This window comes from Balaenoptera physalus (genome assembly GCF_965194825.1).
Source record: "Balaenoptera physalus genome assembly, chromosome: 16".
NCBI lineage: Eukaryota > Metazoa > Chordata > Mammalia > Artiodactyla > Balaenopteridae > Balaenoptera > Balaenoptera physalus.
Window position 1 is genome coordinate 25,073,512 of NC_138898.1, and position 26,816 is coordinate 25,100,327.

The 26,816-nt window shown below is 37.7% G+C and overlaps 1 long non-coding RNA gene across 1 annotated transcript in view; it reads right to left on the bottom strand.

The window, feature by feature from the left end:
* Positions 1-1,439: 1,439 nt before the first annotated feature.
* Positions 1,440-26,816, bottom strand: part of LOC309646203 — a 441,930-nt gene continuing 416,553 nt past the window's right edge. Inside the window, exon 3 of the long non-coding RNA XR_014255215.1 lies at positions 1,440-8,258. This is a non-coding gene — a long non-coding RNA (uncharacterized lncRNA). The remainder of the gene's footprint in view (positions 8,259-26,816) is intronic.

A 26,816-nucleotide genomic window follows, 5' to 3' on the forward strand; every position in this document is an offset into this window, starting at 1 on the left:
CAGCGGAACTCTATGGAGACCCAGTAGTGGGGAGACAAGGGGAGAAACCAAGACATTCGAGCATCAGATTGGGTACTGGAATGTTTAAGGAATGCCCTTCTTCAATATCACTATGTAATTTTTGGCATAAACTTAAAATATATTCAGAGAAATCAATTCAGTTCACTACTTAAAATGTTCAGGGACTTAGGGCAAGAGGATGCTAGGTAACTGAGGTTAGCTAAAATAATTTTTCAGTTTTTACCATTGAAGAGTTTTTTAAAAAGCTAAGATTAATTTTCTGACATTCAGTCATTCAAACAATTATTGGGGGCTTAGTTTATGCCATGCACTCTACTAGAAATGGTGGATATAAAGACATTGTCTCTGCCTACAAAGAGCTTACGGTCCAGAAGAAGAGATAAGTATAATATAATTATAAAAATAAATAATAATAATAAATGAGTCTTGTGCATTGTTAGAGGTATATATAAGATATGCCAGCACCTTATGGACCAGGGGATGGGGCTAGTCAGGGAAGACTTCTCAGAAGAAGTGATATCTGAGCTGAACCTTAAATGATGAATAGGATTTAGCTATGTGGGGTCGGGGTGTTGACAACAGAAGGAGACCACATTTCAGACAGAAAGACCAGTCAGTGATAGCAAATATGTGGAGGGAAATAAAGATGGGGGCAGGAAGGGCCCAAAGATGAGGAGAAACAGACAGGGAGAGCCTTATATATATCAGATTAAGGAGCCTGGACCATATCCTGTGATGCTGCTGAAACATTTTAAGCAGGAGAGACATATGGTCAGACTTAATTTTCAAATATTGTGCTAGCAGAGGTGTGGAGAGTAGATTGATGTGACGTATCTGGAGACAAGAAGACCAGAGAAAATAATCAAGGTTAAAGCAGAATAATACAGGGGAAAGACAAATGAGCACCTGAATTAGTAAGTTTGGGATAGAAGCAACAGACCTAAGGGCCTTGGATGCAAGGGGATGAGGGCAAAGCAAAAATCAAGGAAGGCTCTCTAGTGTCTAGCTCAGGTGACTATGTGGCTGATGGTATCACCAATTAAATGCTAAATTCCAAAGGAAGAGAAGGGCTGAGTGAAGAAACGGGTGAGTTCTGTTTACTCTACCATATCTGTGGGATACACTGAAATAGACTTATCTAGGAATCTATTAGAAATAAAAACTAAAGTTCTGTGGAGAGATTTAAGCCAGACATGCAGACTTGGGTGTTACTGGCGTATAGGTTATAATTAAAACCAGGAGAACAGATGAGATCACCCAGGGAGAATGGGAATAGAGAAAAGGACAGAAATCCAAGGACTAAACTCTGGAATGGGTTAGGAAATCTTTGGTCATATTGTCTTGTACATTCTTCTGGGACTTTGGAGTTTACCAATTGCTTTTATATCTCTTATCTTACTCAGTTCTCATCTGAGGTGTTCTGTAAACTAACTGGTAAAGTCAGGTGTGATTGCGCTGATGCCAAGACTGCAATAGAGCCAATCCACTGGATGAGCAGGAGGTGGGAGCCAGCAGTTCCCCCCATTATATCCTTCACAGAGGATATTCCCAGCTGTTGACTCAGAGCCCTAGGTTAGCGTTACCCAGAGTGAATTCTTAAAAGGACTTGAAATCCTTGCCTAGACTTCTGCTTAAGAGCATGGCCGGCCTGTGGCCTGCGTTGGAAGGGCTGTGGAGGAGCAGTGGCAGAGCTGACAGGAGCCTGCCTGCCTGCCTCTGTGGGTCCTGAAGGCAGCAGTCCATCAGTCCCGCCTGACCAAGGGCCGCAGGCTAGGAGGAGAGGCATCCTTTCCAGAGACAGAAATAAGGCAGCAACAGAATTTTCTTCTCCCTGAATGCCTGTGGTCAGCAGGAGGCATTAAGGCTGGACTGGGCCTATAAGGAGGTCTGTATAGCAGAGGCAGATGGATAGTCTAAGCAGGATGAGGAAATGCCACACACCAGCAGAGAAGAATCTGTTCTGAGGTTTGAACCTTGCAAAGAATAGTTCTTTCTCCTCTTTTAGACTTGAGATCTGGCTTTTGATAAACGATTTTATTTATTCTTGTGATGGTCCTGTCTCATTTTCACGTGGTGAAACCACTCCAAAGTAACTTCCCCTTGTAAAGGTCATTTACAGTAAGTGATGTGCTCCAGGTACGTCTTGCACTGAAAACAAACCATCAAGGGACTTCCATTACCTCTCATATCTAAGAGCCTGGTACTCTAAGTTTGTACCCACTAGAGTATATTTTCTTGATTTTGCACAGATGATATGAGTGATGGATACATAAAGTCTGTACTAACTACTATTTATAAAATAAAATATCTGAGTCTCTCAAAGGCAGTTTGGAAAATTCAGGGCCCTCCTAAGAGATAAACGAAAACACCATCAGTAGACCTGCAACCCTGAGGAAATCCATCTTAAAGTTACTAGGCCTGTGGACAGGGATGAAACAGACAAACCTCAAGTACTTTGCCCTAGCCCAGAGCAGGGAATTGACTTTTTCTCTGAGGAGGAACTTTAGAGGCCAAAGGAAAACAAAGATTGAAAATAAATTCCTCTCTGAAAGGGTATAAACTTGCTGTGGAAAAGATTTCAGAAGTCTTCCGGCTAATAAATATTTCTCCCCAGCCTAGTTTCATGCTGAGGCCTGTGCCCAAATTCTAACAAAGAACCAGCTTCTGATGGTGGCTAGAATTATTCATTTATAACTCCCCTCCCCATTTGTGGATTATCAATGACAACGTCTAAATGAACAGTTGGTTCCCCTTTGTGCCTCATTCATCAATCTGTGCATTCCCAAAGACTACTAATTTTTATTTTCAACCCAGGTTAAACATACTCAGGAACCTGCTGCCAAGTGCCACCCCAAATCCCAAAGTTAAATATAAATGATTTGGGGGTTGTCTCTTATTTTAGAGAATTCCTGGCAAGCTCCCTATAGAAAAATGAGAGTTGACCTCATTAAAAAATCATGTCATAATCACTGGCCCATTTTCTTTCTAGTTTTGGTGATGATATCCTTATATCAGCAAAGCAGAATTAAATTGTCAGATTCCTGAAGCACTTCCCCTTTGGACTTACCTGTGGAAATTGCTGAGTGGGAAGGGTCAGTGAACTGGGGCTCCAGGATTTGGTTCAGTGACTTTGGCAGCCTGACCGAAACCATCCCCTGCCTTCCCACTGCTTTTTATGCAGCCCTGAGCTGTTAATGACCACCAGCTATGGGGCCACCCCTCTGATCGCTTTGCCTGGCCTCCCGGATCTTCAGTTCTTTCAGGGCTACTGGGGCTTCTATATTCTCCTGCTCCCTGGCTTCCTCTGCCTCAAGGATCTCCACCTCCCAGAGTGTTGCCAACTCAGCAGGAGTTTCCCTGGTGTGAGTTTTGCTTTATGGCAACTGAGCTCTCACGTTTCTAATCTGGAAGCACCCTGAAATTAAGGTGCAAAAAACTGAATTTTGGAGACCAAAGGGATTTGGTGTAATTGAATTTCATGTATTGTCTAGGTCTTCCTGGAGTTGATTGTGCTGTGTGGGGGCCTCCTGTCCATGGCTTTGGAGCAGTTTGATAATTTGAAATATCACTTAGCCATGATAGGTCCCTGGTAGAGGCAGGATCCAGCAGATTTCTGAACTAGGTCTCCATCCAGTGCCATTCTCGAAGTTGAATCAACACCACTTACAAGCTATGTGACCTTGGGCAAGTTATTTAACCTCTTTGGGCCTCAGTTTCCTCAGATGTAAAATGGGGGCAATGATACTCCAGAGTGTTAATGTAAACTTTAAATGAGATTTTTGTGTAACACATGGTAGATGCTCAATGAATTTCAGTCCCTTAACCCTACCCTTTACATTTTAAAGGGAATCTATTCACCTGCCTCACCTCTTGCTTAGTAGGCGGGGTGAGGCTTGGGTTGGTACCTCAAGGGTACCTCTAGGAAAGATGTTGGGTAATAGGAAGTCACAGGGATTGGTCTCTCTTTCTCAGATCCTAGGTTACACTGGTAAGACCAATAGATCCTCTGTCTGAATTCAGCTCCACTTCAGAGAATGCTTGCAAGTTCATTTCTGGGAAAAGCCTATTAGTAAGCATGACCAGGACTCCTCATTAACATACCGCAGCCCAGAACCTTGGAGATGACAGTAATTTAATCTTACACTATGGGGTAGAATGTGCTAGGCCATATATCTGGATTTTATATATGGCTCTCAAGAACAGAAGTACTTGTCACAGAACATGACATTACCAGGTCCATAGTCTAGATAATTATTTGCACAACTCCCAACACTTTGCAGCAGGAATCCTCTTATACATGTTTATTTCTCTTAAGTACCAACCATACTGCATATTGAAAGTGCTCATTAAATTGGATTAAATTAAGTCAGTATCCCGGAGTATGACACTGAAGAAAAAAAAAGTAACTTAACACTGCTAGAGCACAAGATCTAGACTGACTAAAAGAACCAAGAAGAAACCAAAGCTGAGCAGAACCTTTTCTATGTACCAGACTTTGCTCTATGTACCACATAACTTTTATCTGTGGACTTTCACCATCTGTTACAAAACAGTCATTGCACTCAAGAAGACTATCTTAGAAATATGTTGTTAGTAGTGTAACTGGCTGGAACAGTGGCTGGAATAGATAGTCTTGTTCCTGAAGCCATGCCTAGTTACCAGCAAGAGATAACCAACACCCCCACCACCACCACCACCCCCCGGGATGTGTTAGGAAGACAGCCGTGTGTTACCAGTCATTCTGTGCTGCCTGGGAAGAGTGCTATTGCTTAGAATTTAATTTTCTCAGTCAATTATTACCTCCTCTTTGTTTTGTCCTCGATGTTTATAGAGTATTTGCTACTGTTAATTCATTAATTAAAATTCCCCTTTCCCTTAAGGCATAGTTTTGCTACTTTCCAGCTCATCATTGGTATGTTTGTTTGTTTGTTTTGTTTTGTTTTTGCCTGAGAGCTGAAATGGAAGTGTTCTGAACTGGAGGAGAGAGGAGTAGAGAAAGTGGTTTAATCTTAGAATGGATCGGGGTGTTAATAGACTGCAGATGAGGTTGTCTCCGCCACTAAATTTTAACTCCTGAGGGCAGGGACTGTGTCTTATTCATTTGTGTATCCCCCTGCCTAGTGAAGTTCCATGGTGGCTGTTTAATAAATACTTACTGATTAATAAATGAGTCAAATATAACCAACATTGCATAAAGTTATAGGTGTGAAATTGGTAGTATAGGTAATATGCACCAGAGAATCTCTGAAGAAGAAGAAATCACCTTGGGCCAGGATGGTCAAGGAAACTTCTGCGGAAGGAATAAGAAAGTTCCATGGAAGAATTTAACTCTCTGGACAGAGATGGGATAGAATGTGGAAGGGATATGGGCTTCCAAATCACTTATACTCTGTGAACCTCAATTTCTCCTCTATCTAAACATTTATATTTAAAAAATAGGAATAGTACATAACATAAGTAAAGAGTAAATGAGATAGCTATATAAAGTAATTAGTACAGAGTGTGATGCACACAAAAGAATTTTCTTCCCTTTGTAAGTTACCTTTCTTTTACTAGCCTGTATAGTCATCCCATTGGATTTGAAAGCTGTCCTGACAGTATTCTGGAGTCCATGGTGTCATTTCCTTCACCAACCAAACAGCTTTCTAGACATCAGTGGAGATATTCTCCTGGTGGAAGATACTTCAGAGAGGCTTGTTCCTTCTCTAAGAAAAAATGAGATAAATAAGCATGCTAAATACTTTCTATTTTCAAACCTTGAGCTCATATGACCATGTTGGACATGAGCCACCTTTACTAGGCAATGCATCTCCAATTTTATTTCCATTTCCACCTCAAAGAACTTTATTATGGGAAGAGCTCTTGGAGATAATTTAGTACATCTCTTTTATTTTACATATTAAAAACCCCTCAGCCCAGAGCAATTAAGTGATTTACTCAGCTAGTTAGTGGAAGAATTGTGAACTATACTTGGGGGCTTTTGACTTCTTACCCAGTGATCTTTACAACATATCAGGCTATTTCACATTTTCATCAACACTGGCAACTTGTTTTTTTTGGGGCGAGGGGTTTCAGAGACATCCTATATGTGAGCTCTGGCTTGTCTATCAAAAGACTAGGAGGATCAAGTGATTAATACAAATATAAGATATTCCTGATAAATTCATGATTCCTGACTTCTGCAGTATTGGTTATTCTAGATGACTTCTTGGTCCTGCAAGATGACATTTTGTTATTTCCCAAGATACTCACTTTTTTCAAGTTTGAACACACTGTTAACATCTTCTAATTTTATATTCCAAATTTCAATTAAATTTTATCTGAATTTAATTTATCAGTGTGTTATAAAATTAATTAAACTTTAACAGTTTAAAACCATGTTTATTTCCCTTAATAATTTTTCCCAGTGGATGTACCAGATTTTTCCAAGAAATTCTTGAATACTTCTTTAGGCAAATTGGATGGAAACACATGTTCCTCAATTTTGTTTTCTGTATTTACTGAAGAATTATCTTCTCCTTTTTTCTACCCTTAGAGGACAATTTACTCATTCATTCAACAAATATTTATTAAGTACCTGCTATGTGCCAGACTCCTTGCTAGGCAATGGGAATACAGTATTGAACAATGAAAACAATGAAAGTGGAGGGAGATGAAGAACAAAGAATGAACAACTGAAAAATGAAAAACAAAATCATAGCAAATAATGAGAGTGCTAAAAAGAAAATGATTAGGATAATACCAAAGAGTAACTGGAAGGGGCTTACATTAGACAGGGTGGTCAGGAAAGGGTTCTCTAAGGGGGTGATGTTGAGATAAGACTTGAAGAATGAGAATGAACCAGTTATGCAAAGAGCTGGGAAAAGAGTGTTCTAAACAGAGGAAACTGCAAGTACTAAGATCTTGAGGCAGGAAAGGGCTTGACATGTTTGAAGAGCAGGAGGGAGACCAATCTGGCTAGAGCATAGTGAACAAGCAGGAGAGAATGGGAGATGAGGCTGCAAAGACAGGTAGAGACCAGATCATGCAGGGCCTTGTCAGCCACAGTAAAGAGTTTGGATCTTAGCAACAGGAAGCAAAGTTTTAAACAGGGTAGTGACATAATCTATTTTTTTCCTTTTTAAAAAAGTGGAGATATGATTAACATACAATGAAATACACAATAATCATACCATACACAATATACACATGCAATCTGCATGTGTAAAGTGTGGTTTTGAAAACTGCATATGCCAGTATAGCTCACACCTTATCAGATACAGAACATTTCTATCAGCCTAGAATGATTCCTTAAGCCCCTCCCCAATCATTCCCCACCCTCCTTCATAACAACTGTTAGATTTCTTTCACACAGATTAGCTTCACCTATTCTAGAACTTTATATAATTGGAATCATACAATATGTACTCTTCTGTGTCTGGCTTCTGTCATTTAGCATAATGTTTTTGAGGTTCATCCACAGTTTGTATCAGAAACTTCTTCCTTTTTAATTCTGAGTAGAATTCCATTTAATGGATATACCACAATTTGTTTCTCCATTCACCTGTTGATGAACATTTGAGTTGTCCACTATAAATAAAGCAGCTATGAATGTCCTTGTACAAGTCTTTTTGTATACATATGGCTTCATTTCTCTTGGGTAAATAACTGGAAGTAGAATTGCAGGTGTGTAGGGTTAGGTGTGTGTTTAATTTAATGAGAAACTGACAGACATTACCAAAGTGGTTAAATCATTTTTACACTCCCATCAGCAATGTGTGAGAGTTCTGTTTGCTGCACATCCATCCTTACCAACATTTGGCAGTGACAGTTTTTCTTTTTTTGTTGTTGTTATTCTAGTGGGTGTAGAATGGTATCTCATTGTCGTTTAATTTGTGTGTGTGTGTGTGTGTGTGTGTGTGTGTTTTAATGAAATTTTTCCTATCATAGTGGATTCTTTTTTTTTTTCAATTTATTTATTTTGCTTGCACCGGGCCTTGGTTGCGGAAGGTGGGCTCCTTAGTTGCGCTCGAGAGCTCTTTTGTTGTGACATGAATGTGGGATCTAGTTCCCTGACCAGGGATTGAACCCGGGCCCCCTGCATTGGGAGCGTGGAGTCTTAACCACTGTGACACCAGGGAAGTCCCTAATTTGTGTTTTCTTTTTTTTTTTTTAATTAATTAATTAATTTATTTATGGCTGTGTTGGGTCTTCATCTCTGTGCGAGGGCTTTCTCTAGTTGTGGCAAGCGGGGGCCACTCTTCATCACGGTGCGCGGGCCTCTCACTATCACGGCCTCTCTTGTTGCCGGGCACAGGCTCCAGACACGCAGGCTCAGCAATTGTGGCTCACGGGCCCAGTTGCTCCGCGGCATGTGGGATCTTCCCAGACCAGGGCTCGAACCCGTGTCCTCTGCATTGGCAGGTAGATTCTCAACCACTGCGCCACCAGGGAAGCCCTGTGTTTTCTTGATGCATAATGCTGTTAAGGATTTTTTCATATGTTAATTGTCCACCTGTACATTTTCCTTTATGAACTGCTTGTCTCAGTTTTTACCCCTTTTTCAATTGGGCTTGTTTGCCTTTTTATTATTGAGTAGGAGTTATTTATATACAAATCCTTTGTCCTGTATGTGTATTGTGAATATTTCCTAGGCTAAGGTTTGCCTATTTGTTTTCTTATCAGTGTCTTTTGAAGAACAAAATTTTAAAAATTTGAGGGAGGAATAATTTTAAATTTATGAAAGAATTGGGAAAAATAAAAATAGTACAGAAATTGCCTATATTTCCTTTACCTATGTTTACCTGTTAACATTTTTATCCATTTGCTTTATCATTTTCACTGTCTGTGTCTCTCTACACACTCACACACACATCTTGCCACACACACACACATACACTCAGTTTTTTTCTGAACAGTCTGAGAATAAGTTGGAAGCATCATGGTCCTTTACCTCCAAATACTTCAGAGTATGTTTCCTAAGAATAAGGATATCCTATGACTTAACCACCCAATGTTGATCAACTTCAGCAAAATTAGCATTGATATGAAACTTTAGTCGATTGTCCATACTCCAATTTTTTTTTTTTTGATTTATTTTTGGCTGCGTTGGGTCTTTGTTGCTGCGCATGGGCTTTCTCTAGTTGCAGCGAGCGGGGGCTACTCTTCGCTGCAGTGCGCAGGCTTCTCATTGCAGGGGCGTCTCTTGTTGCAGAGCAGGGGCTCTAGGCACGCAGACTTCAGTAGTTGAGGCATGCAGGCTCAGTAGTTCTGGCTTGCGGGCTCTAGAGTGCAGGCTCAGTAGTTGTGGCACACAGGCTTAGTTGCTTTGCAGCATGTGGGATCTTCCAGGACCAGGAATCGAACCCGTGTCCCCTGCATTGGCAGGTGGATTCTTAACCACTGTGCCACCAGGGAAGTCCCCATACTCTAATTTTGTTAACTGACCCAATTATGTCAGTTATGGAATTTTCCCCTCCTCTCACACAAGATCCAGTCTAAAGTCAGGCACTGCATTTTGTTGTCAAGTCTCTTTAGTCTCCTTTAATCTTGAACATTTTCACAGCCTTTCTTTGTCTTTTATGACATTGACATTTTAAAAAATAGAACATTCCAAAAAATAGAAACAGTTTTGGTTTGTCTGATGTTTCCTTATAATTAGATTCAGGTTATGCATTTCTGATCAGAATACTACATAAAAGCTCTGTTCTCCTCAGGGTTTAATATCCATTAAGGCATACAATATCCATCTACCCCTTATTTGTGATGTTGTGATCACCTGGTCAAGTTGTTTGATTTCTCTACTGTAGAGTTACTAATTTTTCCCTGATAACCAATAAACCTTCTATGGGGACACACTTTAAGATCATGCAAATATCCTGCACCTCATAAAAATTTGCTCCTAGATTTAATATTCATTGATATTCTTGCCTGAGCTAATCTTTGTTATGATGGCTGCAAAATATGACTTCACAACCTCAGTATTGCCTCTGTATTTAGCAGTAAGCACTAGACATTCTATTGTAAGCAACAGTATGTATGTATGTATAAATGTATGTATGTATCTATTTGCTATAAGTTGGGATTCATAGATTTCTATTTTTAATTGTGTATAATTTATTACTGTCCTTAATTATTTTGGTGCTAAAATTTCAAGATATTGTCATTATGAATTCCTTCAAGCTGTCTCTTTTGCCCTCAAGACATGTGCCCATTCTTATTTTGAGTAATTCCTTACTTTATAGCATAACAAGATGTTCCAGGCTCATCTTGTACCTCCTGTGCCCCAGGTCTGGAATCAACCATTTGCCCAAGGAGTCCTGGTTATACAAAAAAAATTTTTTAAGTGAACATACAGTAAAATTGACTTTTTTGTGTGTACAGTTCATTTTAACACATGTATAGATTCACGAACAGAATACAGAACAGTTCCATAACCCCAGAAAGTTCCCTCATGCTGTTCCTTTGTAGCCCTACTCCCCACCCTGCCCTCATCACTAACTAACCCCTGGCAACCACTCTTTTTTTCTCTATCACTATAGTTTTTTGTCTTTTTGAAAATGTGATAAAAATGGAATAGTACAGTATGTAAGCTGAAACATCTGGGACAGGAGAGTCCTTTCTGGTTTTTGACTATGAATGCAATGTCTTTAATAGTTATAGAAATATTGAGGTTATCTATTTCATCTTGAGTGACTTTTGTCATTTTCAAGGAATTAGTCCGTTTCATCTAAGTTGTTGAATGTATGTGCATAGTTGTTCACAGTCTTCCCTTATTATCTTTTTTTAAAATTTTATTTTTATTTTGGCTGTGTTGGGTCTTCATTGCTATGCACAGGCTTTCTCTAGTTGTGGCAAGTGGGGGCTACTCTTCATTGCGGTGTGCGGGCTTTTCATTGTGGTGGTTTCTCTTGTTGCAGAGCATGGGCTCTAGATGCATGGGCTTCAGTAGTTGTGGCTCATGGGCTTAGTTGCTCTGCGGCATGTGGGATATTCCTGGACCAGGGATCGAACCTGTGTCCCTTACATTGGCAGGCGGATTCTTAACCACTGTGCCACCAGGGAAGTCCCTCTTATTATCTTTTAAGAATGTGTAATCACTTTCATTACTGCTAATGGCAATTTGTATCTTTTTTCTTTGTCGGTCTTGCTAGAAGTATATCAATTTTACTGATCTTTTCAAAGAACTGCTTTTTTTCCTTTTTTTTTTGTTTTCAGTTTCATTGATTCCTGCTCTTATGTTTATTATTTCCTTCCTTCTACTTGCCTTGGATTTAGTTTGTTCATCTCTGATTTCTTAAAGTGAAAGCTTAGTTTATTCATTTGAAACTTTTCTTCTTTTCTAATACAAGCATTTGATGCTATAAATTTCCCTCTAAGCATTGCATTCTAAAATTTTTGATTTGTTGTATTATTTTTGTTCAGTAAAAATTTTTTATAATTTCACCTGAGACTCTTTGATTTTTTTGCTATTGTTGTTTGTTTTTATTAATTTTTATACTTTGACTTTTTGATTATTTAGAAACATGTTGTTTACTATCCAAATATTTGGAGATTTTCCTGTTATCTTTCTGGTTTTGATTTCTAGTCTAATTCCATTATGGTCCGAAAACATACTTTGCATGATTTAAACTCTTTTAAATTTGTTAAGGTTAATTTTATAGCCTAGCATATGGCCTATCTTGATTATACTTTCCATGTACACCTGATTCGTTTTTCCATGTACACTTGAAAAAAATATTTATTTTGCTGTTGTTAGATGGAGTAGTCTATAAATGTCAGTTAGATCCATTTGGTTGAGTTCTTCTATATGCTTACTAATTTTTGTCTAGTAGTTCTATCAATTACTGAGAAAGGAGTGTTGATACTCCAACTATAATTGTGGAGTCCCCCATTTTTCCTTTCAATTCTATCAGTTTTGCTTCATGTATTTTGAAACTCTTTTGTTAGATATATACACATTTAGGATTATTATATATTCTTGGTGAATTTACCCTTTTATCATTATGTAATGACCCTCTTAATCCCTGGTAATTTTCTTTGTTCTGAGACTTTGTAGTTCTTAGTTATTATTTCTTCAAATAATAATTTGTCTCACTCCCTCTTGCGAGAGCACTGAATCACAACTAACTGCTGAGCAATCATTGACAGTAAGGCACTGGAACTCACCAAAAAAGATATCCCACATCCAAAGACAAAGGAGAAGCTGCAGTGAGATGGTAGGAGGGGCACAATCACAATAAAATCAAATCCCATAACTGCTGGGTGGGTGACTCACAAACTGGAGAACAATTATACCACAGAAGTCCACCCACTGGAGTGAAGGTTCTGAGCCCCACGTCAGGCTTCCCAACCTGGGGATCCGGCAATGGGAGGAGGAATTCCCAGAGAATCAGACTTTGAAGGCTAGTGGGATTTGATTGCAGGACTTTGACAGGACTGGGGGAAACATGGACTCCACTCTTGGAGGGAACACACAAAGTAGCATGTGCATCAGGACCCAGGGCAAGGAGCAGTGACCCCGTAGGAGACTGAACCAGACCTACCTGCTAGTGTTGGAGGGTCTCCTGTAGAGGCAGGGGGTGGCTATGGTCCACTGTGGGGACAAGGACACTGGCAGCAGAAGTTCTGGGAAGTACTCTTTGGCGTGAATCCTCCCGGAGTCCACCATTAGCCCCACCAAAGAGCCAAGTAGGCTCCTGTGCTGGGTCACCTCAGGCCAAACAACCAACAGGGAGGGAACCCAGCCCCACCCATCAGCAGAGAAGTGGATTAAAGTTTTACTGAGCTCTGCCCACCAGAGCAACACCCAGCTCTACCCACCACCAGTCCCTCCCATCATGAAGCTTGCACAAGCCTCTTAGATAGCCTCATCCACCAGAGGGCAGACAGCAGAAGCAAGAAGAATTACAATTCTGCAGCCTGTGGAACAAAAACCACATTCACAGAAAGATAGACAAAATGAAAAGGCAGAGAACTATGTACCAAATGAAGGAACAAGATAAAACCCCAGAAAAACAACGAAATGAAGTGGAGATAGGCAGCCTTCCAGAAAAAGAGTTCAGAATAATGATAGTGAAGATGATCTAGGCCATTGGAAAAAGAATGGAGGCAAAGATCAAGAAGATGGAAGAAATGTTTAACAAAGACCTAGAAGAATTAAAGAACAAATAAACAGAGATGAACAATACAATAACTGAAATGAAAAATGCACTAGAAGGAATCAATAGCAGAATAACTGAGGCAGAAGAACGGATAAGTGACCTGGAAGACAGAAGGGTGGAATTCACTGCTGTGGAACAGAATAAAGAAAAAAGAATGAAAAGAAATGAAGACAACCAACAAGACCTCTGAGACAACATTAAACACACCAACATTTGCGTTATAGGGGTCTCAGAAGGAGAAGAGAGAGAGAAAGGACCCGAGAGAATATTTGAAGAGACTATAGGTGAAAAATTCCCTAACATGGGAAAGGAAATACCCACCCAAGTCCAGGAAGCTCAGAGAGTCCCAGGCAGGATAAACCCAAGGAGAAACACACCGAGACACATAGTAATCAAATTGACAAAAATTATTAAAAGCAACAAGGGAAAAATGACAAATAACATACAAGGGAACTCCCATAAGGTTAACAGCTGATTTCTCAGCAGAAACTCTACAAGCCAGAAGGGAGTGGCACCATATACTGAAAGTGATGAAAGGGAAGAACCTACAGCCAAGATTACTCTACCTGGCAAGGATCTCATTCAGATTCAAAGAAGAAATCAAAAGCTTTAAAGACAAGCAAAAGCTAAAAGAATTCAGCATCACCAAACCAGCTCTATGACAAATGCTAAAGGAAGTTCTCTAAGTGGGAAACACAAGAGAAGAAAAGGACCTACAAAAACAAACCCCAAACAATTAATAAAATGGTAATAGGAACATATGTATCATTAATCACCTTAAATGTGAATGGATTAAATGCTCCAACCAAAAGACACAGGCTCGCTGAATGGATACAAAAACAAGACCCATATATATGCTGTCTACAAGAGACCCACTTCAGACCTAGGGACACATACAGACTGAAAGTGTGGGGATGGAAAAAGATACTCCATGCAAATGGAAATCAAAAGAAAGGTGGAGTAGCAGATAAAATAGACTTTAAAATAAAGAAAGTTACAAGAGACAAGGAAGGGCACTACAAAATGATCAAAGGATTAATCCAAGAAAAAGATATAACAATTATAAATATATATGCACCCAACATAGGAGCACCTCAAAACATAAGTCAAATGCTAACAGCTATAAGACAGGAAATTGACAGTAACACAATAATAGTGGGGGACTTTAACACCTCACTTACACCAATGGACAGATCATCCAGACAGAAAATTAATAAGGAAACACAAGCTTTAAATGACACAATAGACCAGATAGATTTAATTGATATTTATAGGACATTCCATCCGAAAACAGTAGATTACACTTTCTTCTCAAGTGCACATGGAACATTCTCCAGGATAGATCACATCTTGGGTCACAAATCAAGCCTTGGAAAATTTAAGAAAACTGAAATCATATCAAGCATCTTTTCAGACCACAACACTATGAGATTAGAAATCAATTACAGGGGAAAAAAACGTGAAAAACACAAACACATGGAGGCTAAACAATACGTTACTAAATAACCAGGAGATCACTGAAGAAATCAAAGAGGAAATCAAAACATACTTAGACACAAATGACAATGAAAACATGACGATCCAAAACCTATGGGATGCAGCAAAAGCAGTTCTAAGAGGGAAGTTTACAGCAATTCAATCTCACCTCAAGAAACAAGACAAATCTCAAATAAACAATCTAACCTCACACCTAAAGGAACTAGAGTAAGAAGAACAAACAAAACCCAAAGTTAGTAGAAGAAAAGAAATCATAAAGATCAGAGCAGTAATAGATGAAATAGAAACAAAGAAAACAATAGCAAAGATCAATAAAACTAAAAGCTGGTTCTTTGAGAAGAAAAATAAAACGGATAGACCTTTAGTGAGATTCATCAAGAAAAAGAGGGAGAAGACTCAAATCAATAAAATTAGAAATGAAAAACGAGAAGTTCCAATGGACACTGCAGAAATACAAAGCATCCTAAGAGACTACTACAACAACTCTATGCCAATAAAACGGACAACCTGGAAGAAATGGACAAATTCATAGGAAGGTGTAACCTTCCAAGACTGAACCAGGAAGAAATAGAAAATATGAACAAACAAATCACAAGCACTGAAATTGAAACTGTGATTAAAATCTTCCAACAAACAAAAGCCCAGGACCAGATGGCTTCACAGGCGAATTCTATCAAACATTTAGAGAAGAGCTAACACTTATCCTTCTCAAACTCTTCCAAAATATAGCAGAGGGAGACACACTCCCAAACTCATTCTATGAGGCCACCATCACCCTGATACCAAAACCAGACAAAGATGCTACAAAAAAAGAAAATTATAGGCCAATATCACTGATAAATATAGATGCAAAAATCCTCAACAAAATACTAGCAAACAGAATCCAACAATACATTAAAAGGATCATACACCATGATCAAGTGGGATTTATCCCAGGGATGCAAGATCTTCAATATATGCAAATCAATCAATGTGATACATCATATTAACAAATTGAAGAATAAAAACCATATGTTCAACTCAATAGATGCAGAAAAAAAGCTTTTGACAAAATTCAACATCCATTTATGATAAAAACTCTCCAGAAAGTGGGCATAGAGGGAACCTACCTCAACATAATAAAGGCTATATATGACAAACCCACTGCAAACATCATTCTCAATGGTGAAACACTGAAAGCATTTCCTCTAAGATCAGGAACAAGACAAGGATGTCCACTCTCACCACTATTATTCAACATAGTTTTGGAAGTCCTAGCCATGGCAGTCAGAGGAGAAAAATAAATAAAAGGAATACAAATTGGAAAAGAAGAAGTAAAACCGTCACTGTTTGCAGATGACATGATACCATACATAGACAATCCTAAAGATGCTACCAGAAAACTACTAGAGCTAATCAATGAATCTGGTAAAGTTGCAGGATACAAAATTAATGCACAGAAATCCCTTGCATTCCTATACACTAATGATCTGAAAAGAGAAATTAAGGAAACACTCCCATTTACCACTGCAACAAAAAGAATAAAGTACCTAGGAATAAACCTACCTAAGGAAGTAAAAAACCTGTACTGAGAAAACTATATGACACTGATGAAAGAAATAAAAGATGACACAAACGGATGGAGAGATATACCATGTTCTTGGATTGGAAGAATCAATATTTGAAAATGACTATACTACCCAAAGCAGTCTACAGCTTCAATGCAAACCCTATCAAATTACCAGTGGCATTTTGTACAGATCTAGAACAAAAATTCTTAAAATTTGTATAGAGACACAAAAGACCCCGAATAGCCAAAGCAATCTTGAGGGAAAAAAACAGAGCTGGAGGAATCAGACTCCCTGACTTCAGACTATACTACAAAGTTACAGTAATCAAGACAATATGGTACTGGCACAAAAACAGAAATAGAGATCAATGAAACAGGATAGAAAGCCCAGAGATAAACCCACACACCTATGGTCAACTGATCTATGACAAAGGAGGCAAGGATATACGATGGAGAAAAGAGAGTGTCTTCAATAAGTGGTGCTGGGAAAACTGGACAGCTACATGTAAAAGAATGAAATTAGAACACTCCCTAACACCATACACAAAAATAAACTCAAAATGGATTAAAGACCTAAATGTAAGACCAGACACTATAAAACTCTTAGAGGAAAACATTGGCAGAACACTCTTTGACATAAATCACAGCAAGATCCTTTTGACCCACCTCCTAGAGTAATGGAAATAAAAACAAAAATAAACAAATGGGACCTAATGAAACTTAAAAGCTTTTTCACAGCAAAGGAAACTATAAACAAGATGAGAAGACAACCCTCAGAATGGGAGAAAATATTTGCATATGAAGCAACTGACAAAGGATTTATCTCCAAAATATATAAACAGCTCATGGAGCTCAATATCAAAAAACCAAACAACCCAATCAAGAAATGGGCAGAAGCCCTAAATAGACATTTCTCCAAAGAAGACATACAGATGGCCAAGAGGCACATGAAAAGCTTGTCAACATCACTACTTATTAGAGAAATGCAAATCAAAAGTACAATGAGGTATTTCCTCACACTGGTTAGAATGGCATCATCAGAAAATCTACAAACAACAAATGCTGGAGAGGGTATGGAGAAATGGGAACCCTCTTGCTCTGTTGGTGGGAATGTAAATTGATACAGCCACTATGGAGAACAGTATGGAGGTTCCCTTAAAAAACTAAAAATAGAATTACCATATTACCCAGCAATCCCACTACTGGGCATATACCCAGAGAAAACCATAATTCAAAAAGACACATGCACCCCAATGTTCATTGCAGCACTATTTACAATAGCTAGGACATGGAAACAACCTAAATGCCCATCGACAGATGAATGGATAAAGAAGATGTGGTACATATACATGATGGAATATTACTCAGCCATAAAAAGGAATGGAACTGGGTCATTTGTAGAGATGTGCATGGACCTAGAGACTGTCATACAGAGTGAAGTAAGTCAGAAGGAGAAAAACAAATATCGTATATTAACGCATATATGTAGAATCTAGGAAAATGGTACAGATGAACCGGTTTGCAAGGCAGAAATAGAGACACAGATGTATAGAACAAACGTATGGACACCAAGGGGGAAAGTCAGTGGGGGATGGTGGTGGTGGTGGAATGAATTGGGAGATTGGGATTGACATATATACACTAATATGTATAAAATGGATAACTAATAAGAACTGCTGTATAAAAAAATAAATTAAATAAAATTCAAAAAACATAATTTGTCTGATATTTATATAGCCACTGGGCTTTCTTTTGAGTACTGTTTGCCTGTTATATCTTTTTTCTATCCTTTTACTTTTAATTTAGCTACATCATTATATTTGAAATGAGCTTTTTTTGTAGACAGCATATAGTTGGGCCATTTAAAAAATTCCATTCTGAGAAGCTCTGTTTTAATTGATATATTTGAACTTTCTACACTTAATGTAATAATTAATATGTTTGGACTTAGGTCTACCATTTAATATTTGTTTACTACATGTTTCATCTCTTTTTGTCCCTCTCTTTCCCCTTCCCTGCCTTCTTTTGGGTAATTTGAATTTTTTTCTAGTATCCATTTTATCTATTGTGGGCTTATTTTTTTTCTTTAACTCTATAGTTTTTGTGTATGTGTATGGTTGCTATAGGGATTACAGTATAAGTACTTAACTTTCACAGTGCATTTACAACTGGAGTTTTACCAGTTCAGCATAGAAACCTCACCACTATATTAGTCCCTTTACTCTCCCCCCTTTATGATGTGTTTGTTTTCTATATTACATATATATACAGAAAAAAACCCTATCAGACAATATCATAATTTTTGCTTTCAACCATCAAACATTTTTTTAAACATCTTTATTGGAGTATAATTGCTTTACATTGTTGTGTTAGTTTCTGCTGTATAACAAAGTGAGTCAGCTATACATATACATATATCCCCATATCCCCTCCCTCTTGCACCTCCCTCCCACTCACCCTATCCCACCCCTCTAGGTGGTTACAAAGCACCAAGCTGATCTCCCTGTGCTATGCAGCTGCTTCCCACTAGCTATCTATTTTACATTTGGTAGTGTATATATGTCAGTGCCACTCTTTCACTTCATCCCAGCTTACCCTTCCCCCTCCCTGTGTCCTCAAGTCCATTCTCTATGTCTGCATCTTTTTTTTTTTTTTTTACTGCCCAAAAGTTGAGCTTTATTCCCCATTGTGCTACAAGATACTAATACTAATGATTCAGGCTCAATGATAGTATTTGCATATAAAATTATTTATAAAATTTTTCTGACTTGGGTAATATTGATGTAAAATATCTTATGGTGCTATGTTTGATTTCCCTGTAGAGTTGGTAAATATCTTTATATTTCAAATATTTTTAAATATACTTCAAGTATCACATTTTATTTCAAGTCATAAAGTTATTTGCTATCAATTTAGAAAAAGGAATACCTGTTTCTCCTTTTTAAGATACAATTTACAATATCTAATAGCATTGCCTTCATGTTTAAAATCTTTTTTTGAGATTTCTTATGGTTTTCATTTTCAAGTAATAATTCTTTTTCTTCTGAGAAAATGTAATATATGGACATAGGAATTGTCTTTGTGATGGTAATTTTCAAAATCGTGTTGATTTAATGTTGTAATTATGAGATATCCTCACAAGTAGGCTTCAAACTTGGTTTTTACTTTCAATTACCTTTTCAATTAACTAAGAAGTGCTTCACAGCTAAAAATTAGTCCAAATAAGACCTTTGAGAATGAAGGGGTCATTTTGAGAGAATGACCAGCCAAGCACTTTCAAAGGATTATTTTCATAATGAAGCAAGGGTAAACATTAAAGAGATGAAGTGCTTTATGATTTTGACAGCCTGTAAGAACATGCCGAGAACTATATTTAAAATAGGTAACCAACAAGGACCTACTGTATAGCACAGGGAACTTGGCTCAATATTCTGTAATAACCTAAATGAGAAAAGAATTGGAAAAAGAATGGATACTTGTATGGGTATAACTGAATCACTTTGCTGTACACCTGTAACTAACACATCATTGTTAATCAACCACACTCCAATATAAAATAAAAATAAAAAAAAAGAACATGCCAAGATAGTAATGACCACATGAGTTGATAACCGCTAATATTATGATAAACCTTCTTCTGCATGTATTTTGTGAATATCTTTGATTATCCCATTATACTTTTTATATTTCTGGCTTCTTAAAAAATAAGTATTGCTATAATAAAAATAATACAAACTCATTATTCAAAAATATAAACATTGAAAGAAAAGTATAAATAATGAAATACATATCATCCCCAAATTTTACCAGTCTGAGCTATCACAGTTAGAGATCTTTTCTATTCTTATGATAGCAAAATTTCATCATCCACTCAGCTTCATGCCCTGAAATATGAAGAGCTGTGTATGATCTTTCTATCTAAGCTGAGGTCTCAAGTTGAACCCCAAGAACTTCTACTCACAGTGGCTTTACATTTGTAATTTCCAGGTCTGCTCACTCAAAGTATCAGCTAGCATATCTCAGCATTGAAGGCTATTAGTAGGAACACTCAGGATTTAAAAGCAAATAATTTATATTTTTTTCTCAGTATTCTCTCTTTGGGGTGGGGTGGGGGTCAGAAGCTGTGGTACAAGAAAATTCCACATATCATTTCTTTCTTTACTTTGGTGTTGCTTTTCAAGGTTTGGGGCACATGGTTAAGCTTTATTCCTTATTTCATTGTGACTGGAGAATTTATCACAACTGGTTTTATATTACATTATGTTGAACTCAATTTGAGGAGAAACCATTATAGATTTACCTAGGTGTGTACACATTAGGAGGTAATATTCTAGCACTGTTTACCAACATCAAAAATCTTTTATCCAAGTGCATTTTATTTACATCATGCCAAGAACCCCAAAATTATCAATAATAGACATTACAAATTATCTGTCCTTGGCCCATGAAAACAATGGTAGTGTTTGAACAAAATATTACCCTAGTCAATTTTAAAAATATATCAAAGATGAGTTTATGCCAAAAAGCTTATTTAAGTCAGTACTTAGTCATTTCATTTATTTTTATTCTTACTTGCTGTCTGTTTAATTTTTTTTTCTTGTGATGAGAACTCTTAGGATTTACTCTCTTAACAAACTTTCATATATAATATACAGTAGTGTTGATTATATTTAATCACGTTGTACATTACATCCCTAGTACTTATTTATCTTATAACTGGAAGTTGTACCTTTTGACTGCCTTCACCCAATTCTCATTCTTTCCCCCCACCTCTGATAACGGCAAATCTAATCTCTTTTTCTAAGAGTTGGCTTATGTTGGTTGTTGTTTTTTTATTCCAGATGTATTTTATTTTATTTTTATTTTTATTTTTTAACATCTTTATTGGAGTATAATTGCTTTACAATGGTGTGTTAATTTCTGCTTTACAACAAAGTGAATCAGCTATACATATACTGACATCCCCATATCTCCTCCCTCTTGCATCTCCCTCCCACCCTCCCTATCCCACCCCTCTAAGTGGTCACAAAGCACCGAGCTGATCTCCCTGTGCTATGCGGCTGCTTCCCACTAGCTATCTATTTTACATTTGGTAGTGTATATATGTCAGTGCCACTCTCTCACTTCATCCCAGCTTACCCTTCCCCCTCCCTGTGTCCGGCCCCTAGGTTCTTCAGAGCCATTTTTTTTTTAAGATTCCATATATATGTGTTAGCATACGGTATTTATTTTTCTCTTTCTGACTTACTTCACTCTGCATGACAGTCTCTATGTCCATCCACCTCACTACAAATAACTCAATTTTGTTTCTTTTTATGGCTGAGTAATATTCCATTGTATATATGTGCCACATCTTCTTTATCCATTCTTTTGTTGATGGACACTTAGGTTGGTTCCATGTCCTGGCTATTGTAAATAGTGCTGCAATGAACATTACGGTGCATGTCTCTTTTTGAATTACTGTTTTCTCAGGGTATATGCCCAGCAGTGGGATTGCTGGGTCATATGGTAGTTCTATTTTTAGTTTTTGAAGGAAACTCCATACTGTTTTCCATAGTGGTTGTATCAATTTACATTCCCACCAACAGTGTAGGAGAGTTCCCTTTTCACCACACCCTTTCCAGCATTTATTGTTTGTAGCTTTTTTGATAAAGGCCATTCTGACCAGCGTGAGGTGATACCTCATTGTAGTTTTGATTTGCATTTCTCTAATAGTGATGTTGAGCATCTTTTCTTGTGCCACTTGGCCATCTGTATGTCTTCCTTAGTGAAATGTCTATTTAGGTCTTCCACCCATTTTTTAACTGGATTGTTTCTTTGTTTGATATTGAGCTCCATGAGCTGTTTGTATATTTTGGAGACTAATCCTTTGTCTGTTGTTTCATTTGCAAATATCTCCTCCCATTCTGAGGGTTGTCTTTGTGTCTTGTTTATGGCTTCCTTTGCTGTGCAAAAGTTTCAAGTTTAATTAAGTCCCATTTGTTTATTTTGGTTTTTATTTCCGTTACTCTAGGAGGTGAGTCAAAAAACATTTTGCTGTGGTTTATGTCAAAGAGTGTTGTTCTGCCTATGTTTTCCTCTAAAAGTTTTATAGTGTCTGGTCTTACATTTGAGTCTTTAATCCATTTTGAGTTTATTTTTGTGTATGGTGTTAGGGAGTGTTCTAATTTCATTCTTTTACATGTAGCTGTCCAGTTTTCCCAGCACCACTTATTGAAGAGACTGTCTTTTCTCCATCGTATATCCTTGCCTCCTTTGTCATAGATTAGTTGACCATAGGTGTGTAGGTTTATCTCTGGGCTTTCTATCCTGTTCCATTGATCTGTATTTCTGTTTTTGTGCCAGTACCATTGTCTTGATTACTGTAGCTTTATAGTATAGTCTGAAGTCAGGAAGTCTGATTCCTCCAGCTCTGTTTTTTTCCCTCAAGATTGCTTTGGCTATTCGGGGTCTTTTGTGTCTCCATACAAATTTTAAGAATTTTTGTTCTAGATCTGTACAAAATGCCACTGGTAATTTGATAGGGATTGCATTGAATCTGTAGATTGCTTTGGGTGGTATAGTCATTTTCAAATATTGATTCTTCCAATCCAAGAACATGGTATATCTCTCCATCTGTTTGTGTCATCTTTGATTTCTTTCATCAGTGTCATATAGTTTTCTCAGTACAGGTTTTTTACTTCCTTAGGTAGGTTTATTCCTAGGTACTTTATTCTTTTTGTTGCAGTGGTAAATGGGAGTGTTTCCTTAATTTCTCTTTTCAGATCATTAGTGTATAGGAATGCAAGGGATTTCTGTGCATTAATTTTGTATCCTGCAACTTTACCAGATTCATTGATTAGCTCTAGTAGTTTTCTGGTAGCATCTTTAGGATTGTCTATGTATGGTATCATGTCATCTGCAAACAGTGACGGTTTTACTTCTTCTTTTCCAATTTGTATTCCTTTTATTTATTTTTCTCCTCTGACTGCCATGGCTAGGACTTCCAAAACTATGTTGAATAATAGTGGTGAGAGTGGACATCCTTGTCTTGTTCCTGATCTTAGAGGAAATGCTTTCACTATTGAGAATGATGTTGGCTGTGGGTTTGTCATATATGGCCTTTATTATGTTGAGGTCGGTTCCCTCTATGCCCATTTTCTGGAGAGTTTTTATTATAAATAGGTGTTGAATTTTGTCAAAAGCTTTTTCTGCATCTATTGAGATGATCATATGGTTTTTATTCCTTAATTTGTTAATGTGGTGTATCATATTGATTGATGTACGTATATTGAAGAATCCTTGCATCCCTGGGATAAATCCCACTTGATCATGGTGTATGATCCTTTTAATGTGCTGTTGGATTCTGTTTGCTAGTATTTTGTTCAGGGTTTTGCATCTATGTTCATCAGTGATATTGGTCTAAATTTTCTTTTTTTGTGATATATTTTTCTGGTTTTGGTATCAGGGTGATGGTGGCTTTGTAGAATGAATTTGGGAGTGTTTCTCCCTCTGCAATTTTTGGAAGAGTTTGAGAAGGATCGGTGTTAGCTCTTCTCTAAATATTTGATAGAATTTGCCTATGAAACCATCTGGTCCTGGACTTTTGCTTTTTGGAAGATTTTTAATTATGGTTTCAATTTCATTTCTTGTGATAGGTCTGTTTATATTTTCTAATTCTTCCTGGTTCAGTCTTGGAAAATTGTACCTTTCCAAGAATTTGTCCATTCTTTGTGGACATATTGTTGGCATATAGTTGTTTGTAGTAGTCTCTTATAATCCTTTGTATTTCTGCAGTGTCAGTTGTGATTTCTCCTTTTGCATTTCTAATTTTATTGATTTGCGTCCTGTCCCTTTTTTTCTTGATGAGTCTCGTTAAGGGTTTATCAATTTTGTTTATCTTCTCAAAGAACAAGCTTTTAGTTTTATTGATCTTTGCTATTGTTTTGTTTGTTTCTATTTCATTTATTTCTGCTCTGATCTTTATGATTTCTTTCCTTCTACTGACTTTGGGTTTTCTTTGTTCTTCTTTCTCTAGTTGTTTTAAGTGTAGGGTTAGATTGTTTATTTGAGATTTTTCTTGTTTCTTGAGGTGAGATTGAATTGCTATAAACTTTCCTCTTAGAACTGCTTTTGCTGTATCCCATAGGTTTTGGGTCATCGTGTTTATGTTGTCATTTGTTTCCATGTATTTTTTAATTTCTTCTTTGATTTCTTCAGTGATCTCTTGGTTATTTAGTAGCGCACTGTTTAGCCTCCATGTATTTGTGTTTTTTACAGTTTTTTTTCCTGTAATTAATTTCCAATATCATAGCATTGTGGTCAGAAAAGATGCTTGATATGATTTCAATTTTCTTAAATTTTCCGAGGCTTGATTTGTGACCCAGGATGTGATCTAACCTGGAGAGTGTTCCATGTGCCCTTGAGAAGAAAGTGTATTCTGCCACTTTTGGGTGGAATGTTCTATAAATATCAATTAAACCTATCTGGGCTATTGTGTCATTTAAAGCTTGTGTTTCCTTATTTATTTTCTGTTGGATGATCTGTCCATTGGTGTAAGTGGGGTGTTAAAGTCCCCTACTATTATTGTGTTACTGTCGATTTCTCCTTTCGTGGTTGTTAGCATTTGCTTTATGTATTGAGGTGCTCCTATGTTGGGTGCATAAACATTTATAATTGTTATATCTTCTTCTTGGATTGATCCTTTGATCATTATGTAGTGTTCCTCCTTATCTCTTTTAACAGTCTTTATTTTAAAGTCTATTTTATCTTATACAAGTATTGCTACTCCAGCTTTCTTTTGATTTCCATTTGCATGGAATATTTTTTTCCATCCCTTCACTTTCAGTCTGTATGTGTCCCTAGGTCTGAAATGGGTCTCTTGTAGACAGCATATATATGGGTCTTGTTTTTGTATCCATTCAGCCAGTCTGTGTCTCTTGGTTGGGAATCCATTTACATTCAAGGTTATTATCAATATGTATGTTCCTATTACTATTTTCTTAATTGTTTTGGGTTTGTTTTTGTAGGTCTTTTTCTTCTCTTGTGTTTCCTGCTTAGAGAAGTTTCTTTAACATTTGTTGTAAAGCTGGTTTGGTGGTGCTGAATTCTCTTAACTTTTGCTTGTCTGAAAAGCTTTTGACTTCTCCATCGAATCTGAATGAGATACTTGCTGGGTACAGTAATCTTGCTTGTAGGTTTTTCTCTTTCATCACTTTAAGTATACCCTGCCACTCCCTCTGGCCTGCAGAGTTTCCACTGAAAAATCTGCTGATAACCTTATGGGGATTCCTTTGTATGTTATTTTTTGTTTTTCCCTTGTTGCTTTTAATTTTTTTTTTTTTGAATTTAATTTTTGTTAGTTTGGTTAATATGTGTCTTGGTGTGTCTTTCCTAGGGTTTATCCTGTATGGGATTCTCTGTGCTTCCTGGACTTGGGTGACTATTTCCTTTTCCATGTTAGGGAAGTTTTCAACTATAATCTCTTCAAATATTTTCTCAGACCCTTTCTTTTTCTCTTCTTCTTCTGGGACCCCTATAATTCGAATGTTGGTGAGTTTAGTGTTGTCCCAGAGGTCTCTGAAATTGTCTTCAATTCTTTTCATTCTTTTTTCTTTATTCTGCTCCTTGGCAGTTATTTCCACCATTTTGTCTTCCAGCTCACTTATTCGTTCTTCTGCCTCAGTTTTTCTGTTATTGATTCCTTCTAGTGTGTTTTTCATTTCAGTTATTGTGTTGTTCATCTCTGTTTGTTTTTTCTTTAGTTCTTCCAGATCTTTGTTAAATATTTCTTGTATTTTCTCAATCTGTGTTTCCATCCTATTTCTGAGATTTTGGATCATCTTTCCTATCATTACTCTGAATTCTTTCTCAGGTAGATTGCCTATTTCCTCTTCATTTATTTGGTCTTTTAGGTTTTTACCTTGCTCCTTCATCTGTGACATATTTTTTTGCTGTCTCATTTTTTTTTCTTATGAGTGGGATTGTGTTTCTGTTTTACTGGTTGTTTGGCCTGAGGCTTCCAACACTGGAGTTTGTAGGCTATTGGGTAGAGCTGGGTCTTGGTGCTGAGATGAGGACCTCTGTGAGACCTCACTCCGATGAATATTCCCTGGAGTCTAAGGTTCTCTGTTAGTTCAGTGGTGCAGACTCAGAGTTCCCACCACAGGAGCTTCCGCCTGACCCCGGACTTGCAAACCAAGATCCCGCAAGCCACGTGGGGTGGCAAAAGAAAAAAAAAGAGAGAGAACAATAACAAAGGAAAAAATAAAATTAGACTAGTAAACAGATATGTTAGAAAGAATATAAAAATAAAAATATAGATGAATCAACACCTGGAAGGTACTTCAGTACCACAATAGGAAAAAAGAGGAGGAGGGGGAAAAAAAGGAGGGGGGGAGGCCTTGGCTGTGGAGAGTGGGGCCTAAGCAAGGGCGAGGTTTGGACAGTGGACAGGGCCAATGCTCAGGACCCACAGGGCTGGAAAAGGCCCTGAGGGCTGTGGGGGGTGGGGCTTAGGCTCAAGGAACAGAAGGGGCCAAGGCTGCCTCCAACCCCTGGTCTCAGAGGGCAGGGGACCTCACCTGGGAGCCCAGCAGGCTTCCTGGGCTTAAGTGAGTGGGGCAACC